Raw genomic sequence first — 26,099 nt, 5'->3', positions numbered from 1 at the left:
GATCAAGATTTTTATGTTTAAAATTGAAGTCTTATTTTTTAAAGTAGCCTGTTTATGAAGAGGAAAAAAAGATATGGCAGTAGGTAAAGTTCAGAGATGGTTTTTTAGGATAGAAAAAACTGGGAGAGAAACTGAGTTGGAGACTGAGGACCAAGAAAGGGGAAACATGCTAGCATGAGCTTGTCAACGAGATGAGGTAGGAGATGAGTCCCAGCACAAGAGCAAGTGTAGCGTTGGGTCATAGGGGCAGGAGAGATGCCCCTTCATTTGAAGTTAAAGGTAGAGTTTCAGTACAGATAGAATTTTTAGGACTGTTCTCAAGTCCTACATGGCCTACCCTAGTAATTTGTAGAACCAATTAGTTCTTGAGTACAGTCCTGAAATTTTAGGCGGTGTTTATAACCACTGGTAAAGACGAGAAAGATAATAATGGAGTCGTTAGCTATGCATTTTCTCTCCAATAGTTCTTAGAAAGGGAGGTAACACAGATTCAAACCTGGGTTTTAAGGAGGACTGATAGAACAGCATAGATTGGGAGAAGGTAGACTGGAGATTATGGTGCTGAGTGCCATTACATTCTAGCTCTAAAAGATCTCAGCATCTCATCAATTTCCATGGACCAAGTTCTAGCACCTGAAACCCCAGTGGACAAACAACATCCAAACCATCAGCAAAACTGAATGGGGATGATGTGTGAGCTCAGAAACAGTGACAAAGCACCAGTCTCCTAGGGAGCCAGGCTGCTCTAGAGCGCCATCTCCTATGCCCTATAAGTTATGATCAGTAAACACTTACAGCGTGTATTTATGTTTAAAACTCACCCAGAATAAAGAGTACAGTAGATACACACAGTCTGTCCCTCAAAAAAAACTACAAAATCATGGAAAACATCTTTACAGTCATGCTGTACCAGAAGAGAAAATCCACACCAAAATAATCCTAAAACTTGGTCATGTGGGGTGTGTCTTTTCTGCTTGCTGAATTATAAGTTATTTTCAAAACTAGCATAATCCATTTGCCAGGCACGTGAAGTGGGATCACTGTACTGGGGAATATAGAAGCTTCTAAATTTAGGCTTCCTTTTGTTTTTAGATCTTGTACCAGCCCATACAGCCCACCGCCATGCTTTTTTTCTGCTGTAAGCAGTCTAGCTACAGGCATTGTATGTGGCTCTTTCAACGCTTTATGATTTTTTATTATTCCTTTGTGACAGCTTTCTCCGAGTTATGCAAATGGAGTGCCAAGTGTGGTAGAATGAAATTTCTTCCATTTTATCTCTGTCCAAATAGAAGTTGCCTCATCTGCATATAACAGTTCCCTTTGCAACTCGGTTGTAGTAGGAAATTGGAAGCAGTTTGTATTTGCATTTCCTGGGGATACAGACAAGAGCAGATGCCAATAATGGATGTCATAATTTGCTGCCTTCTCGTTGCTGCCTATAAATCTTTGAATATTTTTCCTACAATAGCAAGTGAGGGGATTCAGCAGGCATAATAGGGAGAAAGAAGATGTAAATCTCAGCAGTGCTGGTGGATTCCAGCTATGAATATTTCAGAAACAAGACACTCCCTTTAAATGAAACACTAATGGTTTGTAAGATGCTGCTGGCCTGATGTGCCTTTGATTTCATTTAATAACCCACAGCTCCTGACTGCACAACAGCAGATCTTGGCTGGCAAGCTCTAAAGGTAGGCTTTTCTCACCTTACAATTTCAAAAGCTAACCTTATTGTGGTGTTAACTGTTGATCATCTCTATGCTTATACCAGAGGTACACAGGCACATACAATTTAGAATTTTAACAATTTATATTTGGTTTTGAAATAAAGACACAGATATACATTCTCTCTTTCTCTCCCTCCCTTACTCTATTCCTCCCCCTACTTCCTGTCTCTCATACAGGTTCACATGAACACAAAAAATACATATTATTAAATGCATGTAATATAAATTTATATACTCACCAAAAATAACATTGGTCTAGAACTCATACCTCCCTAAACCACTTTTTTTGGGAAGGGGGCAAAATATAATAAAAAGACATGTTTACTTCTCTCTCTCTCTTTTTTTTTTTGTTTGTTTTTGGTTTTTGGTTTTTCGAGACAGGGTTTCTCTGTATAGCCCTGGCTGTCCTGGAACTCAGTCTGTAGAAAAGGCTGGCTTTGAACTCAGAAATCTGCCTGCCTCTGCCTCCAAAGTGCTGGGATTAAAGGCATGCGCCACCACTTCCCGGCTTGTTTACTTCAATTATATCAGTTTTTAGATACAGGCATTTTAAAAGTTGTTATTCAGTAGTTCAGTTGTTATTTTTAATATTTTCTCGTATTTCAAATAATAAATTGGGCTAATTCAATGTTTCCCAAGCTTCTCTTTTCTTTGTAACTCCCTTTGATTGTTTTACTTTAAACTTGAACCTTTATATGTCACATGGTTTCAGAAAGTCTGGAGCCAATAGCAAGACAACTTTTTTAACACACTTTTTTAAGCTGCCAAAATACCCCAGCCTTCCTATAAGGTGTGTATTATTACTCCAGTGAGATGTTTAAATACCTTAATTGGTACGAATGCTGTAAACTAACCCCAGTGTACCTCATTAACTAGCTATATTCAATGACACTACTGCCAGGAAGAATTGGCAGGCTATTAGCTTAAAGAAAATAATCCAAGGGAAAGAAAAGAAATGAAACAAAAATTAACACCCAGCAGATAAGCTTCTCCTGAATTCAGAAGAATTAAAATGAGGTGTATTTGATTCTGAATATAAATCCTTTCCACACTTGACCTTAGTGAACCTGTTGCCTGAATACTCTGGCGTCCTCATTGTCTGCTTAATTGCCTCTTTTTCTTCTTCACATGCCAAGTGGCATCTTCATGGAACATTCTGTGACTGTTTCAGTAGGACGTTTGCTTCCTTCTGCAGTTGAGCTTTGGTGCTCTGTTTATCCCTTTCTATAGGCCAGCTGTGAAAAGGAGTCTGTTGCTAGCAACTGGTGCACAGTAGACCATCCACCCTCGGATAGCCACTAGCTTACTGGAGCCTCTCTCCAAGAAAGATCTTCTTCTCAGAGAAGGCTCATCTGGGCACACAATCATCTTGCCTTATGGTGGAAAGGTTCAATGTGTCACTCACAATTTAGAGTTTCTCAGGCCATCAGGTAGAGGTCTGGGATTCTGTCTGCTGCGTACTTCATTTCGGTTCTCTCCTGTTTCCTCATGATACAGTTCTCCAAGGAAAAGCCCTTACTAATCATTTGCACAGGAGTTTCTATCATTGGCTTTGATTTCTGGAAACTTAAATGAAGGCAGTATGAGGAACAGTTCTAGAAAAGCAGTCTACATAAATGCAAGTCTGGAGATGGATCTCTCTCTAGCCAGACATCTCAAAATTTATAAAAATATTTCCATTCCTGGATATTGGTAGAGTATTGGTCATTCCTGGGATGCTAGCCATGTTGAATGTTGAATGTCACCAGTGATGAACTTGGGTAGCAGTGCTTAAGAGTCTCAGGACAAAGATAGCTATGTGGAATTTAGAAGCTGTTGCCTGAGTACCATTAGCACCTTAAGGAGACGAAAAAAATTACAGGTTCATACTCAATTGCCAGATTAAAGAACCCATGTTTTCTTGTTTGCCCCCTGTTTCCATGGAGACAATGGCCAGGCCCGTATTCACCTGGTGATGAACTCAACTTTTTATTTTTATTTTTTTATTTTTCTGCCACAAGTAAGGATTAAGTCATGTCCTTGTTACTTCATCAGATCAGTCTAGTTGTGCTAGAGTTCGAGTTTTCAGTATAAATTAGGAAAAATAAATGTTTAGTACACTACCACTGTTCAAATACTTAATGAATGTAATTCTCAATCAAACATCATTTACAAGAAGTTATTAGATACTTGTCTTATTTTCAGCCATATACCTAAATAGTAGTGACATTCAGTCAAGGAAATTATGCTGGTCTCAGGTGTCATTGTTCATTTCATGCCAAAGATAGAACTTGTGCAAATGACTAGTAAGGGACTCTCCTTGGAGAACTGGATCATATTTCTGAAATACATAGGAATTTAAGGAGTAAATGGGTTATTATTGGTTTTGACATTCTTTTCCTTTTCTCCCTTTGGGGACTTTTCAAGGCAGGGTTTCTCTGTATATCCTTAGCTGTCCTGTAATTCACTTGGTAGACCAGCACAGCCTCGAATTCAGAGCTCTTCCCACCTCTGCCTCCTCAGTGCTGGGATTAAAGGTCTGCGCCACCATCCCCCAGTTTTCACAATGTTTTCTGATGAAAAACACTCATTGTATTTTCTTTCATGAGTGAAGGATGTTCTTTCCCTTTGTGTAAGAAATAATGATTCCTACATCTTCCAAAAGAGTTAAGGATTTTATATTAAGGGGAGAAAAAAAGAACTAGCAAAGACTGACAATTTTTCTTTGGCTTACTTATATGTTCCTTGTGATTCTTTGGGGCAATCCCCAAGAGTTTTGGTTAGCATAGCCAAAACTTCCTCTGTGTCCCATGGTCTGACCTTGATAGATTGTACCTGTGATCCTTGCACTCTGCCTTGTGGAGAATTCCTGCAATGGGAAAGCAATGACTGGGCACTGTGGTTAGGTGGTAGTGGCATGAGATTAGGATATACCTTGCCAGATACGTGCATGATAGTTTCCCATTCATAGTGACTATAGCCCTCCATTAAGAGATACAGTCCCAGATATAGCTCTCTCTTGTGAGACTATGCCAGGGCCTAGCAAACACAGAAGTGGATGATCACAGTCAGCTATTGGATGGGTCACACGGCCCCTTATGGAGGAGCTAGAGAAATTACCCAAGGAGCTAAAGGGAACTGCAACCCTATAGGTGGAACAACAATATGAACTAACCAGTACCCGAGAGCTCTTGTCTTTAGCTGCATATGTATCAAAAGATGGCCTAGTCGGTCATCACTGCAAAGAGAGGCCCATTGGACTTGCAAACTTTATATGCCTCAGTACAGGGGAACACCAGGGCCAAAAAGGGGCAGTGGGTGGGTAGGAGATTGGGGGGTGGGTATGGGGGACCTTTGGGATAGCATTGAAAATGTAAATGAGGAAAATACCTAATTAAAACAAAAAAAAACAAAAAAACAAAACAAAAAAAACAACAACAACAAAAAAAGAGAGATACAGTCCTAACAAGCAAGCTCTCCTTACCTCTCTCAATTCTAAAATTTTAGTAATTCCTCTTGTCTTTTACCTTCAGGTTGAGGTAATGTCCACATCACACTGTTACTACTCATTGAGTGTGTACCATATCTTCTTGGTTGCTTATGCTTATATGTAACAGCTTCTTTATTGAACTCCTATAATCTCCTCAATGAACGCCTTCTTTCCTGTTGTGACACTAACTGACCTATACACTCATAACAAAGGGTAAAATTCAGTAGTATACACAGACTGGGAAAGTATATATGGTCATTGTTCCTTTGGGTTCCAGGTTAAGATTTTTCACAATGTCACTGTCAATTTAACAAAAATGTTACTCCTGTAAATAAAACTTTTATTAGTATAGTTAAATGGTTTTTATATTCATTGGACATGTTTTCATAATCAGCTCATGACTTTTTTTCATATGTTTATCTTTCAATAATCTTTTCAGGTAAGACCATTAATACATTATATTATGCATAACTTCCAACATCCTTAGTCTTTAATCCTTTGGCATTTTTCTATTAATCTGTGAAGAAATGTTTGTTGTTTGCATTTTCAATGGCCAAGTGTTTAATGCCTGACCTAGAAATATGTTTTCCACCAGAGGTAACAAAACCTTTCCTTGTTTTTTATTTTGGCACATTTATATATTTTTATATTTTAGACTACATAATGATTAATTTATCTTCAATTTTACTTGTTGAAAGGAGCTAGGGGCTGCTGTTTTTCTAGACAATTGATGCATGAGCCCCTTGGAAAGCTCAGCCTTGAGTCAAACAAATGGAAAATATTCAATAATATTTGGGTACTATAAATAGCCCCTGTTTTCTTCTTGTTTCTTATGGGAAGGTGGAGTTTTTGAAATGACTAACTAGCTTGGACCCTAGGAGACTGGAGATCAATTTCCTTAATTGGTCTATTATAACATGGATTATACTTATTGGATTTAAAAACGTCTTCATTCTAATTTCTTTGACCCTCTCTGATTTCAGACTGTCTGGTTAATTTTGATAGGGGCTGAAAGCAAATAAACCCACTCAGGTCCTCATGCTGGCCATCTTCTCTTCTGAAGACCAGTTGTCATAGTTCCCAATGAAGCTAGATAAATACATAAGAAAAGAGACCAAGATCCTGTCTACTGAACACTTAGGGATGGCTAGCTTCTCAGCTTTCTGCTGTCTTGTTGGGGTTTCTGGGATCATCTCTTCGGTGTTGGCCATGGCAAGACAAGAACTGTCTAAATCTCATTCAGAAACTGTGATGGATAGAAGAAAGCACTGATGGTGTTCTTGAAACAGTTGCAAAATATGGGTTAGTAAAAACCCAAAACAAATAAGCAAACAAATAAATCTTGAATCACATAAAAATGAATAAGGACTTGATAATTTAAAAGAGTTTACTGTTCTCTTTCAAGTTATATTATGCTTATAAACATATTACATTTGCATGGCATACTGCTTCAAGTAAATTTTGCTCCTAGGCAGTATCTCTGAGAGCTCTTTCCCTGCAGGTAGTCTACAAACCCTATGAGAAGAAGCATCTCAGCTGGCCTGTGTAAATCGTATTAGGATCACCAACACATTATCCTGCACATCCATTGTAACAACCCTAGTATTTGGTAATGGTAAACTGTGTGTGACAGCCTCTGGAAATCTCTGCTAGTAGCAGACTGATTGGTCAAGAGTACACCACTTTCTCAGGTTTATTGCATGCTCTCACATTGCTCACAGAGGTTTTCTGTCTCCTTGTCCCAGGAGTGGTGTGTATTTTTTCCCATTGGTACCTTTTCATATTAACATTTGGCATTATCCAGCGTTTGGCTTTTGACTTTCCACTTAAGTGAAGTTAAGACCTTGTGGTTTCAATTCACATTTGTCAGATTTGTAAGTTTGCTGACAGCATATCCAGTTGTCACTCTTGGATTTCTTCTCCCATAACTTGTTCTTGTCCTTGCAGTTTTGGAGTTTGTTTTTCCCTTTTTGATTAGGAGGGCTTTTCTTTTTTTATTGATGTATGTATTTTCTTTTTTTGTTAAATGAGTTAGAAGTGACTTTTCCTATAATTGGTACTATCCAATTTCAGTTTGTACTCACTCTTTTAATGAATAGAATTTTAAATTTTGTTTCAGTCAAATTTGTCAATAGTTTCCTTTTGAATTATAGTTAATTTTGTCTTATGGAATAAATTTTTTCTTCAAGCTCAGAATATGTTGTCCTATTTTGTTTGCCCAATTAAAAGGTTTTCAGTTTTTGTTTTTTAACATGTAGCTCCTGAATCCATTGTGAAAGGTATATTGTATGTTTGTGTGGTGAAGCAACAAGGGTTAGCATACTTTTGTTATTTAATCCCTAGATTAAATTACAACAATTATGGTCAGTTCAGGAGAGTAGCAACTGTGCCAAATATTCTAATTCAGAGAATTTATTGAAAAAAAAGTAAAAAAAATATATATATATATATATATATGTATATATATATATATATATATATATATATGAAAGAAAGAAAGGAAGGAAGGAAGGAAGGAAGGAAGGAAGGAAGGAAGGAAGGAAGGAAGAAAGAAAGAAAGAAAGAAAGAAAGAAAGAAAGAAAGAGAAAGGAAACCATACTGAAGTAGTGTGTGGGAGGGGGGCGGGGGACTAATGATAAGAGAGTTTTTTTAAGGAAAAAAATAAGGAGAAGCAGGTACAAACAGACCGAGAGGATGTCAACATTTCTGGGATGCAGCCCACACATCTATCCCCACTGCTGAGTTTGGGGACCATTGAAGACCCCTGCTGAGAGTCAAGAGCTCTCTGAGCCTGTCTGCTACCCCACTGTACTTTGGCAGCTTATCAATGTGGTCTCTCATGCCCCAAGATTTCTCAGGAAAAAAAATGAAGAAATTGCTGATTACTGTTTAGAGTTCATGAAAACAAGCAAAAACTAACTCAATATGTTTGGGTGGTGTGCTCTTTTAACACTTAGCCCTAAGCCTATGAACAGTGGCCAAACGCTTTCTCTCCCACTGACTCCTGGTCACATTTCCAATCAGCTAGCTTTCTTTCTCAGCTTGAGAAATACACATGCTCACTCCTCTCATCTTGAGCCGTTAGAAGTATTGGCTGTAATAACCCCATGGCGTTTCTCTAACTTTTACTAGGAATCCTGAGAGGTCTCAATATGGCTGAGGCCTCTTTCTGGTTTTTGTTTGTTTGTTTAAATTGTAGCAAGTAGATCATACTTAGCTGTGTCATTTAAATTGCTTTGTTTTCATGAATTTTTATCAAATTGGTAAGTTGGAAGAGAGAACTTTTGGAATCCTCCTGTTTGATTTTGCATGTCAACTTGCAATTCTATTTATACTTCTTACATTTTAAGGTATATTTAAAAATTATTTTAAAATACCCTATGAGGAATACATTTGATATTTATATCTCCAGCACTTCGGGTTTATCTGCTGCAAACGATGCAAAAAGTTTTAATGACTCAGGTCTTTGACATGTCATCTTACTTTAGTTACACTTATTGATAGTGTTGGTGTTATGTTGCTGACTTTTCAGTTTCCACTTTCTTCTCTTGACCTTATTTCCTATCTCCCACCCCCTCTGCTAGTGTGAATGTCATAATTGTTTGAATAGAAATTGCTCCCCTAGGCTCATATGCTAAAAAGCATGTTAATTAGGGCACAGATTTGCTTGAGAGGGATTAGGAGGTGTGGGCTTGTTGGAAGAAGTTTGTCAGTAGAGGTGGGCTTTCAGTTTCAAATGCTCAAGCCAGGCCTAGTTTCTCCCTCTGCCTGCCAAACTGAATATAGAACTCAGCTACTCTCCAACACCATGTCTGACTGAATGCTCCCATTGTTTTCATAATGATGAAAATGGAGTGAACCTCCGAAACTGTAAGCAACCCTGAAACTGTAAGCAATCCCTATTTAAATACTTTCCTTTTATAAGACTCACTGCGGTCATGATGACTCTTCACAGCAACAGAACACTGACTAAGACAAAACTAAATAGCGTATTCAGTTGAGTCAGTATCCTACAGAAATTGGTTTCTTCACAAGACTCAGAACTAGAATGCCCTTAGCACATTGTACAAGTCAAGGTTACTTGACACTATGTCACTTGTTGAGAATTTGGCTTACTATGCTTCCCCTTCTTGGATTAATGATTGTTCCTGTTCCATGATAATTAAACTATGATCATTTAGACTTGACTACTGTGTACCAAACTGTTAACTCACACTTTTTTCCTCCATCTTAGTCCTTTACTAAAGTGACATCTTTTTGTATGAAATGTATTAGTGAGAAATTCCTTCTGCAAGTTCTTTGGTAGTCCTTGCAATCTACTTCCATTTGTCAAATGTCACTTGATTCTAATTTAAATGAAATTAGACACTCTGTGTGTGTGTCTGTCTGTGTGTCTCTTACTGTCACTCTCAAAAAAAAAAAAAAAAAAAGCAAAAATAAATAAATAAACCAAATGAAATCAACACAATAACACAAAACCAAAATTCAAAACAAACAAAAGACCAATAAGACAAAAAAAAAAAAATCACAGAAATACCATTGAGTTTGTGTTGTGTTGGACAGCTACTCCTGGGCTTGGGGCCTGCCTTGGAGCATAGATAAAGTGCCCAGTGATAGTTTCATTAGGGAAAATCAATTTTCCCTTTTGACAGTGGGTGTCAGTTGCAGAATACTCTTGCTTAGGGTGTGGGACCCTGAACCCCCGCAGGTCTTATGCAACTGCCAAGGTCTCTGTGAGTTTACATGTGCACCAGTCCCATTGTGTCTGCAAAACACTGTTTCCTTGGAGTCATCCATCCCCTTTGTGTCTAACACTTTTCTACTTCATTTCCCAGAGCGCTTCCTGACCTTGAGGGGAGGGATTTAATCTAGACATTCTGTGTAAGGTTGAGTGCTCCAAAGTCTGTTATTCTTTCACATTGTCCACTTGTGGGACTCTGTGTTCATTTCTATTTACTCCAAGAGGAAGCCTCTCAGATGTTGGCTGAGTGAGGCCCTGATTTAAGGATATAGCAGTATGTCTTTAGGAGTCCTTTCATTGCTAGCAAACTAATTTTTCTGAGCACTGAGTTACTCTTCAGGCATGCCCAATACTTTCCAGTGACTTTTAAAATAAGTTACTATACATTTTCCCCTGAAATTTTCCTGTTTCAGGTATTTCAGAGCAAACATCCTTAATTACATCCAATAAAAATTATAGGAAACAAAGCAGCTAGATGGAGTCTAATATAAAGGAAATAAACATCCTTTATGCAAACACACAGTGGCTTTTTACTGTTGCAAATACCCATGGAATTATAGACCATATGATACATTAATTAATTAATTAATTAATTAATTAATTATATGTACATTGCTGTTTTATCTGCATTTATACTGTGGGGGGTGTCAAATCACTTGAAGCTGTATTACAGACAGTTGTGAGCTGCCATGTTAGTGCCGGCAATTGAACCCAATACCTCTGGAAGATCATCCAGTACCTTCAGCCACTGGACCATCTCTCTAGCCCCAATACATTTACTGTTTGTTATGTTAAAGATTTACTGTTATTTTTATTTATGCTATGAGTGTTTGTATATGTGTTTGCCATGTATATGTGTACATTCTCTCCCATGAGAAAAGAGCATTGGATCCCCTGGAGCTGGAGTGTGGGCTGTCCTGAGTTGCTCAGTGTGGGTCCCCTGGAAAAGCAGAAAGTGCCCTTAGCCACTACTGAGCATCTCTATATGTATACATGTGCTCTTGTACATGTGTGCTCTCTCACGCGCGCGCACGTGCGCGCGCATGCACACACACACACACACACACACAGAGAGAGAGAGAGAGAGAGAGAGAGAGACTCTCTTATGTACTTTGGGTAGTATTAAATGACTTTTTTTAGACTTTTGATTCCTTCCTCTTTCAATCACATTAATTGTGTACATGCTTCAAATTTATCATCTGAAGTTCCTGTGGTTGAATTTTGATCTTTGTTCCTTCAGTAGATAATCCTTAGTGAAATAATTTCTCCTGTCCAGACCCCAGGTCCAGTTAATAATGTTCCTCCCACTGGCTTTGCAGCTAGATAGGTTGTTCCCTCTCTGCACATTCCCTGAACCAACAATTTTATTTCCCTTAGCCCAGTTTTGTAGCATTGTGTGTGAAGTGAAAGTTTGATGATCTTACTCCCCAACGCAGTCAGCTCCCAAGCCTGGAACTGCCACCTTCATTTAATTTCCAGAATTGACTAATGCCTTCCCATGCCTCACCTCCTGACCAGCTGTCAGGGTGCAGCGCTGTTTCCTAATCCAGTCTCTTTTCTCCTTCCTTCTAGCTCCTGTGGACTGGATGTATTTCTTTCTGAGTCTGGCTGTGCATTTTAAACACTGCTCCCCGTGCTTTCCCCCCAGTACTTCCAGATGTTTATGGCGGAAGGATTTTCTGTGTCTCTGGTCTGTCTGTCTGCTCAACACAAAAGTCCCACTGTTTTGTCACTTAGCACTGGAGCCCTCTGTGCCACTTGTCCTTCTCACTGTCCCAGTATCCCTGGAAATAACAGCTGCCCCTGTGTTCTCCCTCCTGTGCTGAAGTATGCTAATTGAAGGCTGAAATGTGTGGAAAGTGATCTCCTTGTTTGAATTTCCAAGTTGAAGTGGATACTCCTAGTGCACAATGTCAAGGACACTTCTAGCACATAGTTTTATACTTTAAAAAAAAAAAAACTTTGTCTTTATTCACATGACAGTGGCTCAAGGACATTCCTGGTTCAATTTCAAATCCAATGTTTATTTTACAATTTCGTTAGAGGTAATGTGAGGTCATGGAAGTAGCAGCAACTGGTGTGAAGTGACCTGAAATGGACATTGCACACTACAATGGGACCTCAGTGAAGCCACTCTCCCTGGTGCTGCTGCCATTCCATGTGAGACTAGCAAGCTGTGAGGGTGTCAGTGGAAATCTGCAACTCATAACTCCTTTGTTATCTTCATCTACCTACCAGCTGGAAGCATTGCACTCTGTTTTTAAATCTGTAAAACACTAATTTAAAAGCCATTCATAAAAATGGAATTAAATGGCAACTCAGTGAGGTGTTTGTTGTTTGTCTTTTTGCAACTCAGGAAAGAGGAGTCCTTACATAGGTTACATTAAAAAAAACTAGGCAAGAAAGTGGGCTAATGGGATTGCAATATGGGTCTATTAATTGTCCTTGTAGGTTTGCAGGTTACAGGAAATGAGCTATCTGACCCAGCACATAGTTGGAGGAATTAAATATAGTTCCCAAAGCTTGTAACTAAAGACCTAACCATGGCATCTAAATTCTTACAGTTTTTCACCATTTCAGAACACTCTCCATATCTTGTCTCCTCTCATTTTAACACCTGACCTTTGTCAAACAATCCAATGAAGCCCAGAAATGCTCAACAGAAGTCACTAAAGAAACTGAGAATCCTGGCTTCCCCATGAGCCAAGACCTAATTGCAAGAATTCTCTCTCTCTCTCTCTCTCTCTCTCTCTCTCACACACACACACACACACACACACACACACACACACACACACACACACACAGAGCTCTCCTCCTAGTGAGAATTCAGGTAAGGACAGCTGTTGCTCTTCCCGCCCCCCACCCCCCTTGGCCTTGTAGAACCTTTAACATTTCAAAGGTGAGTCACTCTTTCCTTTTTTCTTTTCAGATTTAGCTAGGTCCATTTTGTGCCTGTGATTAATGAGGTCATTTTTTTCTTTAATTTGCTTTAATAGCACTAAATGACCTCAAAGCCTGTGGTACACTTTCCTCGACTAGCACAAGCAGCAGTTTTTTAGCCTCTCTCTAGAGGACTGGAGTTGTTCCTAGGGAAATGTACCTCCCACAGACTTCCAGTAGATGGCAGGTACAGTACTTCCAACCTCTCACGATGTGAAAAAACATCCAATCGCTCATCACATAAAAATAGATTGTTACTGTGTTTTAATCTCAAGTGCAATGGAAGGGAGGGAGGAAAACTCCTGTTTATGGATCTAGCATTATATTATCATATAAGTATCTGCTTATTTTTGTCTTCTACTAAAAATACAAATGCAACAAATGAAAATATATCTTTATCAGGGAATGCCTGTAATTCCAGATTGCAAATTAAGCACTTAAATGTTGAATAATATAATCACCATGTTATAGGTGTTAATTAAAGTGCTTGGTGAACAAAGATACATTTAGCAATTTTTAAATATAAATTTTGGAGGATGAGAAACTATTGTTTTATGACAATTAGACAGTTCTAATCTGCTTCCATTTACATTTTACTTATTCTCCTTTTAAGCCAGACTCATGGATGGCGGGAGTACAAATGTAGATGTGTACATGCGGAGATAGACATCCCAACCATCCCTTCACTTTCCATGAATAATTAATCTCATGATGATTTCTCCCACTTACTATAGATATGAATTTCTTTTCAGTATATTCAGAAGGAAGTTTCTGTCTGTAAGCTAAGGTAAGAAAGAAGGAAGCTGACCTCGGGTAGATAAAAGCATTAGGATGATTTTCCTTGAAACAGGAAAAAGTTTGTTCTGAAGAGGGCCACTGTAAAAGCTGAAAAAATACTGTATCACCCATTTATATACAAGCTTTCATTAAAAGTACATGCATATTAGCACATCTAAAATAGTCAGGGCTTTCAGACATGCCAGGCTCATGCAGTGAATCCATCCATTCACCCCTTCATCTCTTATTCATCGATTATACACTTAATAATAAATATAACCATTTTTTGAGAAGAAGCCAATCAACTTAGCTTACAGTTTAAGAGAAGGACAGACAAAATGTAAAGAAAGTAGTCAACTATATAATGTTATGTTGGGGAAGTTCAAAGATCCCGAAAAGTTCCAGAGCTACTATTTTGATGGTGTTTCAGTCATATTCATCTTGTGTGTGAGCAACTTATGTGTGACATAAGTATGATGGACTCATGAAGTCATGGTATATGGTTTAAAAACAGGGACATGCTAATTACCCTCTTTTGTTCATTACAGGTTGTATTTTGGGGGTTTGTTTGTTTGTTTGAGACATGTTCTCTCTAGTTAGCACTGGTTGTCTTGGAACTCACTTTTTGTAGTCTAGGCTGTAAATGTTTGCCTTGTATGTGCAAGGAGTAAAGGCGTGTGCTACCACACCTGGCAAAGTCGAAAAGCTTACAACACCAAATTATAACCCAATTAGTTAAGTGTCAGTTTGAAAAACAATTAGCAATCCTTAAAATTAAAAAAAAGTTAAGAGACACTTAGTTCATTTAAAGCAGAATTGTAATCTTTCTTGTTTCTTTGGTATCTGTCAGAAGTTATTCTAAAATCTCAGAATATTGCCTCAAATCCATTCTGAAGTAATCTACTTTGGGGGCTCTCTGTGCTTCTTGTAGATGAAAGCAAAGCAAGACAGATTGAGCATGAAAAAATAGCTCCCATACAAATGCCAGCGATATAGCAGATCTCCTCAGGTGCTAGACTAGAGCAGGGCTCAGTGTCCACAGTGTTTCCCCTCAGGATTTGCCTTCTCTGACAATCTCTCCTCCTTTCTGCTCCATTCTTCTACTGAGAACTCTGTTTCCTTCCCTGGACCGCATAAAGACCATATGCAGCAGATTATTTCATCCTCCCAATTTCAGATTGAGCATCTCAAAGCCATTGAACTAAAATTTCCACACCCTTATTTCAGTCTTCGTTTGACTAGTTTAGACCCATCCAATCCAGCAACAAGGGAGGAAGTGCCCCCCACTTCTTATGACACTTAATAGTGGGAAGAGGTGAATCATGTGTTGGGAAATTATCTCCAGGTGTGTTCATTATACCCAAGTAACACAAGCCTAGCCAGTGTCTATGAAGTTGAGTAGATAGAGCTCTCCAACAGAGAATGCATTTGGTCCAAAAGGTCAGTTTGCTCTTTTGTCAGGTCTTCAGTCTCACTTGACATTTGCCTGCTCAGGCAGGCACTTCACCTGTGCTTCCTTGTGGTTACTCAAAGGACATTCAAGAATCAAATAAACATTTTTAGAGAAGCCTTACAGGAATCAAAACTCTGTATCCATTCCTCTGTTGAGGGACAACTAGGTTCTTTCCAGCTTCTGGCTATTATAAATAGGGCTGCTATGAACATAGTGGAGCATGTGTCCTTATTACATGTTGGAGCATCTTCTGGGTATATGCCCAAGAGTGGTATTGTTGGATTTTCTGGTAGTACTATGTAAATTTTTCTGAGGAACCACCAAACTAGTTTCCAGAGTGGTTGGACCAGCTTGTAATCCCACCAGCAATGGAGGGGTGTTCCTCTTTCTCCACATCCTCACCAGCATCTGCTGCCCCCTGAGTTTTTGATCTTAGCCATTCTGACTGATGTGAGGTTGAATCTCAGGGTTGTTTTGATTTGCATTTCCCTGATGATTAGAATGTTGAACATTTTTTCAGGTGCTTCTCAGCCATTCGATATTCCTCAGTTGGGAATTCTTTGTTTAGCTCTGCACCCCATTTTTAATAGGGTTACTTGGTTTTCTGGAGTCCAACTTCTTGAGTTCTTTATATATATTGGATATTAGCCCCCTATTGGATTTAGGATTGGTAAAGATCTTGTTCCAATCTGTTGGTTGTCATTTTATCTTATTGGCAGTGTCCTTTGCCTTACAAAAGCTTTGCAATTTTATGAGGTCCCATTTTCTGATTCTTGATCTTACAGCACAAGCCAGTGGTGTTCTGTTTACACAATGGAGTACTACCCAGCTATTAAAAACAATGAATTTATGAAATTCTTAGACAAATGGATGGATCTGGAGGTAACCCAGTCACAAAAGAATGCACATGATATGTACTCACTGACAAGTGGATATTAGCCCAGAAGCACAGAATACCCAAGATAAAATTTGCAAAACACATGAAACTCAAGAAGGAAGCTCAAAGTGTGGATACTTTGATTCTTCTTAAAAGGGGGAACACAATACTCATGGAAGGATTACAGAGATAAAGTTTGGAGCAGAGACTGAAGGAATGACCATCCAGAGACTGTCCCACCTGGGGATTCATCCCATAAACAACCACCAAATCCAGACACTATTGCAGATGACAACAAGATTTTGCTGACAGCAGCCTGATATAGCTGTCTCCTGAGAGGTTCTGCCAGTGCCTGGCAAATACAGAAGTAGATGATCACAGTCATCCATTGGACAGAGCACGGGATCCCCAATGAATGAGCTAAAGAAAGTACTCAAGGAGCTGAAGGGGTTTGCAGCCCTCCGTGGCTCTAGCTGTATATGTAGCAGAGGATGACCTTGTTGGACATCAATGGGATGAGAGGCCCTTGGTCCTGTGAAGGTTCTATGCCCCAATATAGGGGAATGCCAGGGCCAGGAAGTGGGAGTGGGTGGGCTGGGGAGCAGGGGGAGGGAGGAGGGGATAGGGGAGTTTTGGAGGGAAAACTAGGAAAGGGGATAATATTTGAAATGTAAATAAAGAAAATATCTAATAAAAAAAGGAAAAAAAAGGAATCAAAACTCAGCTCTGTGACAGCTTCTAGCATACATTTCCAACCATAGGTAATTTTGCTACTTAAAAAAAGATGAAAAAAAAAAGATGATGGTGGGAGAAAGAATTGTCAGCAGTAAAAAATGCTACGGGAAATTTTCTGCACTATTTAGAACTTGGGACTACGTGAAATTTGTTCTTTCAAACTCTCTGTTAAGACAGATGCATCACATAGATAGACCAGGGTCAGGGAAAAAAAACAAAGCAACAAAAAGCAAGATCTAAAGAGTCCCTCACTGACTGAAAATCATCATGCTTGCTTCAAAATGTGCTCCAAAATGATAAAAGTCAAAGTTGAAGCAATGCAGAAGAGCAGGCCCAATGTTCTAAGCAGTATTTGCAGAGCAAAACATCACGTGATAGATGGAACTTGTTTAGATATCTTAGAGATGTAAGTATATTTTCTCAGAGGGTGTGAGCTTATTGAAGAGTGAATCAGAAGTATGACAAAGGAAGAGCAGCGGTAAAGGTAAGGTATGACTACATTACTATGGCAGACAAGAGAAGCAATTCATTGTTGCATTCATAAAGTTTCACTAGAGTAATATGGGGAGAAAGTCGAGGGCACTGTTGAGGAGTGGGAGGTACTTAGTATTTGGATAGTCATGTAAAGGCTGGCTATAAGGGAACATTGAGCTAATTAAAAAAGTAGGAACTGAAGAATTGTATATAGGCTTCTCTGGGTCATCCTCTGGGATGGCCAGCTTCCTTGAGTGGGTTGACTGAGGACTTCATTCCTTATCATGTTTTGTTCATGTCATGTCTTACTTGTGTGTCAGTTGTCCGCATTCATAGACACAGACGTTTCCACTGGAACCTGCTTGATGCGCTCATGAAGCTCTCCAGACAACGAGTGTCTCGAGAGCAAATTGTGGAACCTCTACTTTCAATTACTAGTATTGGCAAGTGAAGTCATGTACATAAATGTGGAAGGGGAAAATGTCACCCACTCTTGTGCAAAATGTCTTCTAGACTACGGTACATACAGCCTCCTTCTCATGCCATGCCATTCTACTCTGCAAAGTGTGCTTTTATTTTCTCATTGTTCATTAGAAACAATCCAGGGTTAATGAATTTCCTGCTGTTTCTGATAGACTATCCCTCAAAGTACACACACTATTGCCTTCTCAACAGGTCTTCTATGGGTTTTCTAATTTCATTGTTTTCATGATGCAATCTATGCATGCTTGTATGCTATAATCTATAATCCTTTCCTCTTACCTTCCCTCCCTCCCTCCCTCCCTCCCTCCCTCCCTCCCTCCCTCCCTCCCTCCCTCCCTTCCTCTCTTCTTCCTTTTCTCTCTCCCTTCTGGTATGGGTGTATGTGTGTGTGTGCACACGTGTGTGTGTGCACGTGCATGTGTGTGTGTGTGCACGTGCATGTGTGTGTGTGTGTGTGTGTGTGTGTGTGTGTGTGTGTGTGTGACTTACTATAAGCATTAATGATAAATCCCAGAGCAGAATTCCCAGCCTCATTCCTTTCAAGCACCTTGTAGTGATATAACTCATCATACTGCTCCTGGAACCCTATGCTGTGATTATCTCTATCCTCCCTGGGAACATTTGTGTGAAAGTCCAAACAAGTGTTTTTTGCTGTTAACCAATTGAAAAAAGCCTGGTATGCCAGAAGATGGGAATTTTATCATGTGACAAAACTCCTGAATCAATTAAAATAACTTATTATTCAAACTATACAAAGCAACCAATCAGATATTTACTATCCACATTAGCAAGCAGGACAGAGTATATAGACACAGAATCACATACATATACACACATGCACACACATACTTTTTAGCAAAATGGCTAAAAATTAAAATGAGTGGATATCCCCCAAATTGTATTTTCAGTCTTTTATATGCTTTGTTAAATATGTAGTTTGCAAATACTTTCCCCAGTCTTTTGCTTGTTTGTATAAACTCTGAGTCTTTTTTTTTCCATTTTTTATTAGGTATTTAGCTCATTTACATTTCCAATGCTATACCAAAAGTCTCCCATACCCACCCACCCCATTCCCCTACCCACCCACTCCCTCTTTTTGGCCCTGGCGATCCCCTGTACTGGGGCATATAAAGTTTGCATGTCCAATGGGCCTCTCTTTCCAGTGATGGCCCACTAGGCCATCTTTTGATACATATGCAGCTAGAGTCAAGAGCTCCGGGGTACTGGTTAGTTCATAATGTTGTTCCACCTATAGGGTTGCAGATCCCTTTAGCTCCTTGGGTACTTTCTCTAGCTCCTCCATTGGGAGCCCTGTGATCCATCCATTAGCTGACTGCCAGCATCCACTTCTGTGTTTGCTAGGCCCCGGCATAGTCTCACAAGAGACAGCTACATCTGGGTCCTTTCAATAAAATCTTGCTAGTGTATGCAATGGTGTCAGCGTTTGGATGCTGATTATGGGGTGGATCCCTGGATATGGCAGTCTCTACATGGACCATCCTTTCATCTCAGCTCTAAACTTTGTCGCTGTAACTCCTATCAAGGGTGTTTTGTTCCCACTTCTAAGGAGGGGCAGAGTGTCCACACTTCAGTCTTCATTTTTCTTGAGTTTCATGTGTTTAGGAAATTGTATCTTATATCTTGGGTATCCTAGGTTTTGGGCTAATATACACTTATCAGTGAGTACATATTGTGTGAGTTCCTTTGTGAATGTGTTACCTCACTCAGGATGATGCCCTCCAGGTCCATCCATTTGGCTAGGAATTCCATAAATTCATTCTTTTTAATAGCTGAGTAGTACTCCATTGTGTAGATGTACCACATTTTCTGTATCCATTCCTCTGTTGAGGGGCATCTGGGTTCTTTCCAGCTTCTGGCTATTATAAATAAGGCTGCTATGAACATAGTGGAGCATGTGTCCTTCTTACCAGTTGGGGCATCTTCTGGATATATGCCCAGGAGAGGTATTGCTGGATGCTCCTGTAGTATAATGTCCAATTTTCTGAAGAACCGCCAGACTGATTTCTAGAGTGGTTGTACAAGCCTGCAATCCCACCAACAATGGAGGAGTGTTCCTCTTTCTCCACATCCACGCCAGCATCTGCTGTCACCTGAATTTTTGATCTTAGCCATTCTGACTGGTGTGAGGTGGAATCTCAGGGTTGTTTTGATTTGCATTTCCCTGATGATTAAGGATGTTGAACATTTTTTCAGGTGCTTCTCTGCCATTCGGTATTCCTCAGGTGAGAATTCTTTGTTCAGTTCTGAGCCCCATTTTTTAATGGGGTTATTTGATTTTCTGAAGTCCACCTTCTTGAGTTCTTTATATATGTTGGATATTAGTCCCCTATCTGATTTAGGATAGGTAAAGATCCTTTCCCAATCTGTTGGTGGTCTTTTTGTCTTATTGACGGTGTCTTTTGCCTTGCAGAAACTTTGGAGTTTCATTAGGTCCCATTTGTCGATTCTCGATCTTACAGCACAAGCCATTGCTGTTCTGTTCAGGAATTTTTCCCCTGTGCCCATATCTTCAAGGCTTTTCCCCACTTTCTCCTCTATAAGTTTCAGTGTCTCTGGTTTTATGTGGAGTTCCTAGATCCACTTAGATTTGACCTTAGTACAAGGAGATAGGAATGGATCAATTCGCATTCTTCTACATGATAACAACCAGTTGTGCCAGCACCAATTGTTGAAAATGCTGTCTTTCTTCCACTGGATGGTTTTAGCTCCCTTGTCGAAGATCAAGTGACCATAGGTGTGTGGGTTCATTTCTGGGTCTTCAATTCTATTCCATTGGTCTACTTGTCTGTCTCTATACCAGTACCATGCAATTTTTATCACAATTGCTCTGTAGCAAAGCTTTAGGTCAGGCATGGTGATTCCACCAGAGCTTCTTTTATCCTTGAGAAGATTTTTTGCTATCCTAGGTTTTTTGTTATTCCAGATGAATTTGCAAATTGCTCCTTCTAATTCGTTGAAGAATTGAGTTGGAATTTTGTTGGGGATTGCATTGAATCTGTAGATTGCTTTTGGCAAGATAGCCATTTTTACAATGTTGATCCTGCCAATCCATGCGCATGGGAGATCTTTCCATCTTCTGAGATCTTCTTTAATTTCTTTCTTCAGAGACTTGAAGTTTTTATCATACAGATATTTCACTTCCTTAGTTAGAGTCACGCCAAGGTATTTTATATTATTTGTGACTATTGAGAATGGTGTTGTTTCCCTAATTTCTTTCTCAGCCTGTTTATTCTTTGTGTAGAGAAAGGCCGTTGACTTGTTTGAGTTAATTTTATATCCAGGTACTTCACGAAAGCTGTTTATCAGGTTTAGGAGTTCTCTGGTGGAATTTTTAGGGTCACTTATATATACTATCATATCATCTGCAAAAAGTGATATTTTGACTTCCTCTTTTCCAATTTGTATCCCCTTGATCTCCTTTTGTTGTCGAATTGCTCTGGCTAATACTTCAAGTACTATGTTGAAAATGTAGGGAGAAAGTGGGCAGCCTTGTCTAGTCCCCGATTTTAGTGGGATTGCTTCCAGCTTCTCTCCATTTACTTTGATGTTGGCTACTGGTTTGCTGTAGATTGCTTTTATCATGTTTAGGTATGGGCCTTGAATTCCTGATCTTTCCAGAACTTTTATCATGAATGGGTATTGGATATTGTCAAATGCTTTTTCTGCATCTAATGAGATGATCATTTGGTTTTTGTCTTTGAGTTTGTTTATATAATGGATTACATTGATGGATTTTCGTATATTAAACCGTCCCTGCATCCCTGGAATAAAACCTACTTGGTCAGGATGGATGATTGCTTTAATGTGTTCTTGGATTCGGTTAGCGAGAATTTTATTAAGGATTTTTGCATCGATATTCATAAGAGAAATTGGTCTGAAGTTCTCTATCTTTGTTGGATCTTTCTGTGGTTTAGGTATCAGAGTAATAGTGGCTTCATAAAATGAGTTGGGTAGAGTACCTTCTACTTCTATCTTGTGAAAAAGTTTGTGCAGAACTGGAATTAGATCTTCTTTGAAGGTCTGATAGAACTCTGCACTAAACCTGTCTGGTCCTGGCCTTTTTTTGGCTGGGAGACTATTAATAACTGCTTCTATTTCTTTAGGGCATATGGGACTGTTTAGAAGGTCATCTTGATCCTGATTCAACTTTGGTACCTGGTATCTGTCTAGAAATTTGTCCATTTCGTCCAGGTTTTCCAGTTTTGTTGAGTATAGCCTTTTGTAGAAGGATCTGATGGTGTTTTGGATTTCTTCAGGATCTGTTGTTATGTCTCCCTTTTCATTTCTGATTTTGTTAATTAGGATTTTGTCCCTGTGCCCTCTAGTGAGTCTAGCTAAGAGTTTATCTATCTTGTTGATTTTCTCAAAGAACCAACTCCTCGTTTGGTTAATTCTTTGAATAGTTCTTCTTGTTTCCACTTGGTTGATTTCACCCCTGAGTTTGATTATTTCCTGCCGTCTACTCCTCTTGGGTGAATTTGCTTCCCTTTTCTCTAGAGTTTTTAGTTGTGTTGTCAAGCTGCTAGTATGTGCTCTCTCCCGTTTCTTCTTGGTGGCACTCAGAGCTATGAGTTTCCCTCTTAGAAATGCTTTCATTGTGTCCCATAGGTTTGGGTATGTTGTGGCTTCATTTTCATTAAACTCTAAAAAGTCTTTAATTTCTTTCTTTATTCCTTCCTTGACCAAGGTATCATTGAGAAGAGTGTTCTTCAGTTTCTACGTGAATGTTGGCTTTCTGTTATTTATTTTGTTATTGAGGATCAGCCTTAGTGCATGGTGATCTGATAGGATACATGGGACAATTTCAATATTTTTGAATCTGTTGAGGCCTGTTTTGTGACCTAATATGTGGTCAGTTTTGGAGAAGGTACCATGAGGTGCTGAGAAGAAGGTATATGCTTTTGTTTTAGGATAAAATATTCTGTAGATATCTGTCAGATCCATTTGTTTCATCACTTCTGTTAGCTTCAGTGTGTCCCTGTTTAGTTTCTGTTTCCATAATCTGTCCATTGGTGAAAGTGGAGTGTTGAAGTCTCCCACTATTATTGTGTGAGGTGCAATGTGTGCTTTGAGCTTTACTAAGGTTTCTTTAATGAATGTGGCTGCCCTTGTATTTGGAGCATAGATATTCAGAATTGAGAGTTCCTCTTGGAGGATTTTACCTTTGATGAGAATGAAGTGCCCCTCCTTGTCTTTTTTGATGACTTTGGGTTGGAAGTCAATCTTATCAGTTATTAGGATGGCTACTCCAGCTTGTTTCTTCATACCATTTGCTTGGAAAATTGTTTTCCAGCCTTTCATTCTGAGGTAGTGTCTATCTTTTTCTCTGAGATGAGTTTCCTGTAAGCAGCAAAATGTTGGGTCTTGTTTGTGTAGCCAGTTTGTTAGTCTATGTCTTTTTATTGGGGAGTTGAGACCATTGATGTTAAGAGATATTAAGGAAAAGTAATTGTTGCTTCCTGTTATTTTTGTTGTTAAAGTTGGCATTCTGTTCTTGTGGCTGTCTTCTTTTAGGTTTGTTGAGGGATTACCTTCTTGTTTTTTTCTAGGGCGTTGTTCCCGTTCTTGTATTGGTTTTTTTCTGTTATTATCCTTTGAAGGGCTGGATTCGTGGAGAGATAATGTGTGAATTTGGTTTTGTCGTGGAATACTTTGGTTTCTCCATCTATGGTAATTGAGAGTTTGGCTGGGTATAGTAGCCTGGGCTGGAATTTGTGTTCTCTTAGTGTCTGTATAACATCTGTCCAGGCTCTTCTGGCTTTCATAGTCTCTGGTAAAAAATCTGGTGTAATTCTGATAGGCTTGCCTTTATATGTTACTTGACCTTTTTCCCTTACTGCTTTTAGTATTCTATCTTTATTTAGTGCATTTGTTGTTCTGATTATTATGTGTTGGGAGGAATTTCTTTTCTGGTCAAGTCTATTTGGAGTTCTGTAGGCTTCTTGTATGTTCATAGGCATCTCTTTCTTTAGATTTGGAAAGTTTTCTTCAATAATTTTGTTGAAGATGTTTGCTGGTCCTTTGAGTTGAAAATATTCATTCTCATCCACTCCTATTATCTGTAGGTTTGGTCTTCTTATTGTGTCCTGGATTTCCTGGATATTTTGAGTTAGGATCTTTTTGCATTTTCCATTTTCTTTGATTGTTGTGCCGATGTTCTCTATGGAATCTTCTGCACCTGAGATTCTCTCTTCCATCTCTTGTATTCTGTTGCTGATGCTCAAATCTATGGTTCCAGATTTCTTTCCTAGGGTTTCTATCTCCAGTGTTGCCTCACTTTGAGTTTTCTTTATTGTGTCTACTTCCCTTTTTAGGTCTAGTATGGTTTTGTTCATTTCCATCACCTGTTTGTATGTTTTTTCCTCTTTTTCTGTAAGGACTTCTACCTGTTTGATTGTGTTTTCCTGTTTTTCTTTAAGGACTTGTACCTCTTTAGCAGTGTTCTCCTGTATTTCTTTAAGTGATTTATTAAAGTCCTTCTTGATGTCCTCTACCATCATCATGAGATATGCTTTTAAATCTAGGTCTAGGTTTTCGGGTGTGTTGGGGTGCCCTGGACTGGGCGAAGTGGGAGTGCTGGGTTCTGATGATGGTGAGTGGTCTTGGTTCCTGTTAGTAAGATTCCTATGTTTACCTTTTGCCATCTGGTAATCTCTGGAGTTAGTAAATATAGTTGACTCTGTTTAGAGATTGTTCTTCTGGTGATTGATTCTGTTACCGTCTATCGGCAGACCTGGGAGACAGATTCTCTCCTCTGAGTTTCAGTGCTCAGAGCACTCTCTGCTGGCAAGCTCTCTTACAGGGAAGGTGTGCAGATATCTTGTGTTTGGACCTCCTCCTGGCCGAAGAAGAAGGCCCAAAACAGGACCTTTCTCAGAAGCTGTGTTGCTTTGGCAGTTCCCAGAAGCTGTCAGCTTCTGTGGTGCAGACTCTCACCTGTGCAGACTAAATTCCTAAGTTCTGAGGAGTCCCGGAACCAAGATGGCGACCGCTGCTGCTGAGGCTGAGGCCGCCTCCCGAGCCAGGCAGACACCTGTCCTCTGGTCCGGACGGTGGCCGGCTGTCTGCGGCCCGCAAAGGGTGCTGCCTCAGCGGCTCTCAAACTCTGAGTCTTTTACAGAGAAAATATTTAGAGTTTTATGAATCCTTATTTATTATAGATTGTACATTTAACATCAAGACTAAAAATTATTGCCTTAGCTAGCTTATATTTTGCAAAAGGTGTATTGTAGGCCTCTGGGAGAGGAAAATATATCAGTGGTTTGACTCAGCCTTGGATGTTGCATACTTTAACTAGAAAATGCTGGCAATTGCCATAAAGGCTATGGGATTAAAGGACTGCTTTATAGGAGAGGTTTTTATGTCTGGTACTGTAAATTTAGTTAAAAGTGCATGACTAAGGAGATCATACGTCCTACGGACAGCCTGTTGTTCTTTTACCACATGTTTATGATGTCAAACTGCCTTCTGCATATTTATATTTATAACCATAGATTTATGCTGCTCTCAAGTTTGATCAGAAAAGCTTCTTTTTGCGAGTCTAGTGGATAATGTAGAGATACACCACCAGTCAAAATACAGAGTATAAATAACTTTGAATACTCATCTGTGAATAGGTCATGTATATCAACCTCTGACCATCCAGGGTCCAGAAAACTTTCCAAAGGCAGGGTTTGAGAATGTAAGACCTGGCAGATGGGGAGGAAAATTCTAAAACGCTGATTTCTAGATATGACGTGGATGTTGCACCTGTTAATTTACAGAAGCTGTGCTTACCTGCAGAAAACATGTATGAGATCAAGCCAGTTAAAGTTTCAGCACAGACTGGGAAAAGGTTCCTGAGGTTGCATCTGCATCAGAGGAGCCATTGGCAGTTAGTGGCTGCTGAGAGAGGGAAGGTCATTCTCCTTTGGGGAGGTGGCCACTGGCAGGTTGCTCATGTCTGGTGGATAGACACACTCTCATGTACAGATGGGCACCATTAATTGGATTTTCATAGATTAAAAGAGGACATGATGTTCTGGAAAGAGGTAAAATTGGGTGCTAATGGGGAGTTGGAGGGAGGTAGTGGTGGGTAGGTATGATTAGTATACATTGCATAAATGTATGGGATTTTCAAAAAATTAAAAATAAAAACTACTGCTTTATGAAACTTCTTTTAGTTCTGCTTTAAAAATGAGTTTTATAGAGTATACAGTATATTTAAGTTCATGCTCAAATATACATTTAACTTCTTCACAAAATATGAGGTTTAGAGAATGCTATTTTCTTTATAAATTTATAGCTCAACTGCTTTGTTTAAAGTTTTCCTTTTAAGCCATTTGAGCTTTCTGGACACCTTTGTTAGATGCTAGTTGGGCACCTTGGATCTCTGGAGTCTTCAGTTTACTGATCAATTTGT

Source organism: Mus musculus, chromosome 12 (assembly GCF_000001635.26).
Source record: "Mus musculus strain C57BL/6J chromosome 12, GRCm38.p6 C57BL/6J".
Classification (NCBI taxonomy): Eukaryota; Metazoa; Chordata; class Mammalia; order Rodentia; family Muridae; genus Mus; species Mus musculus.
Note: the sequence above shows the minus strand (reverse complement) of the source record.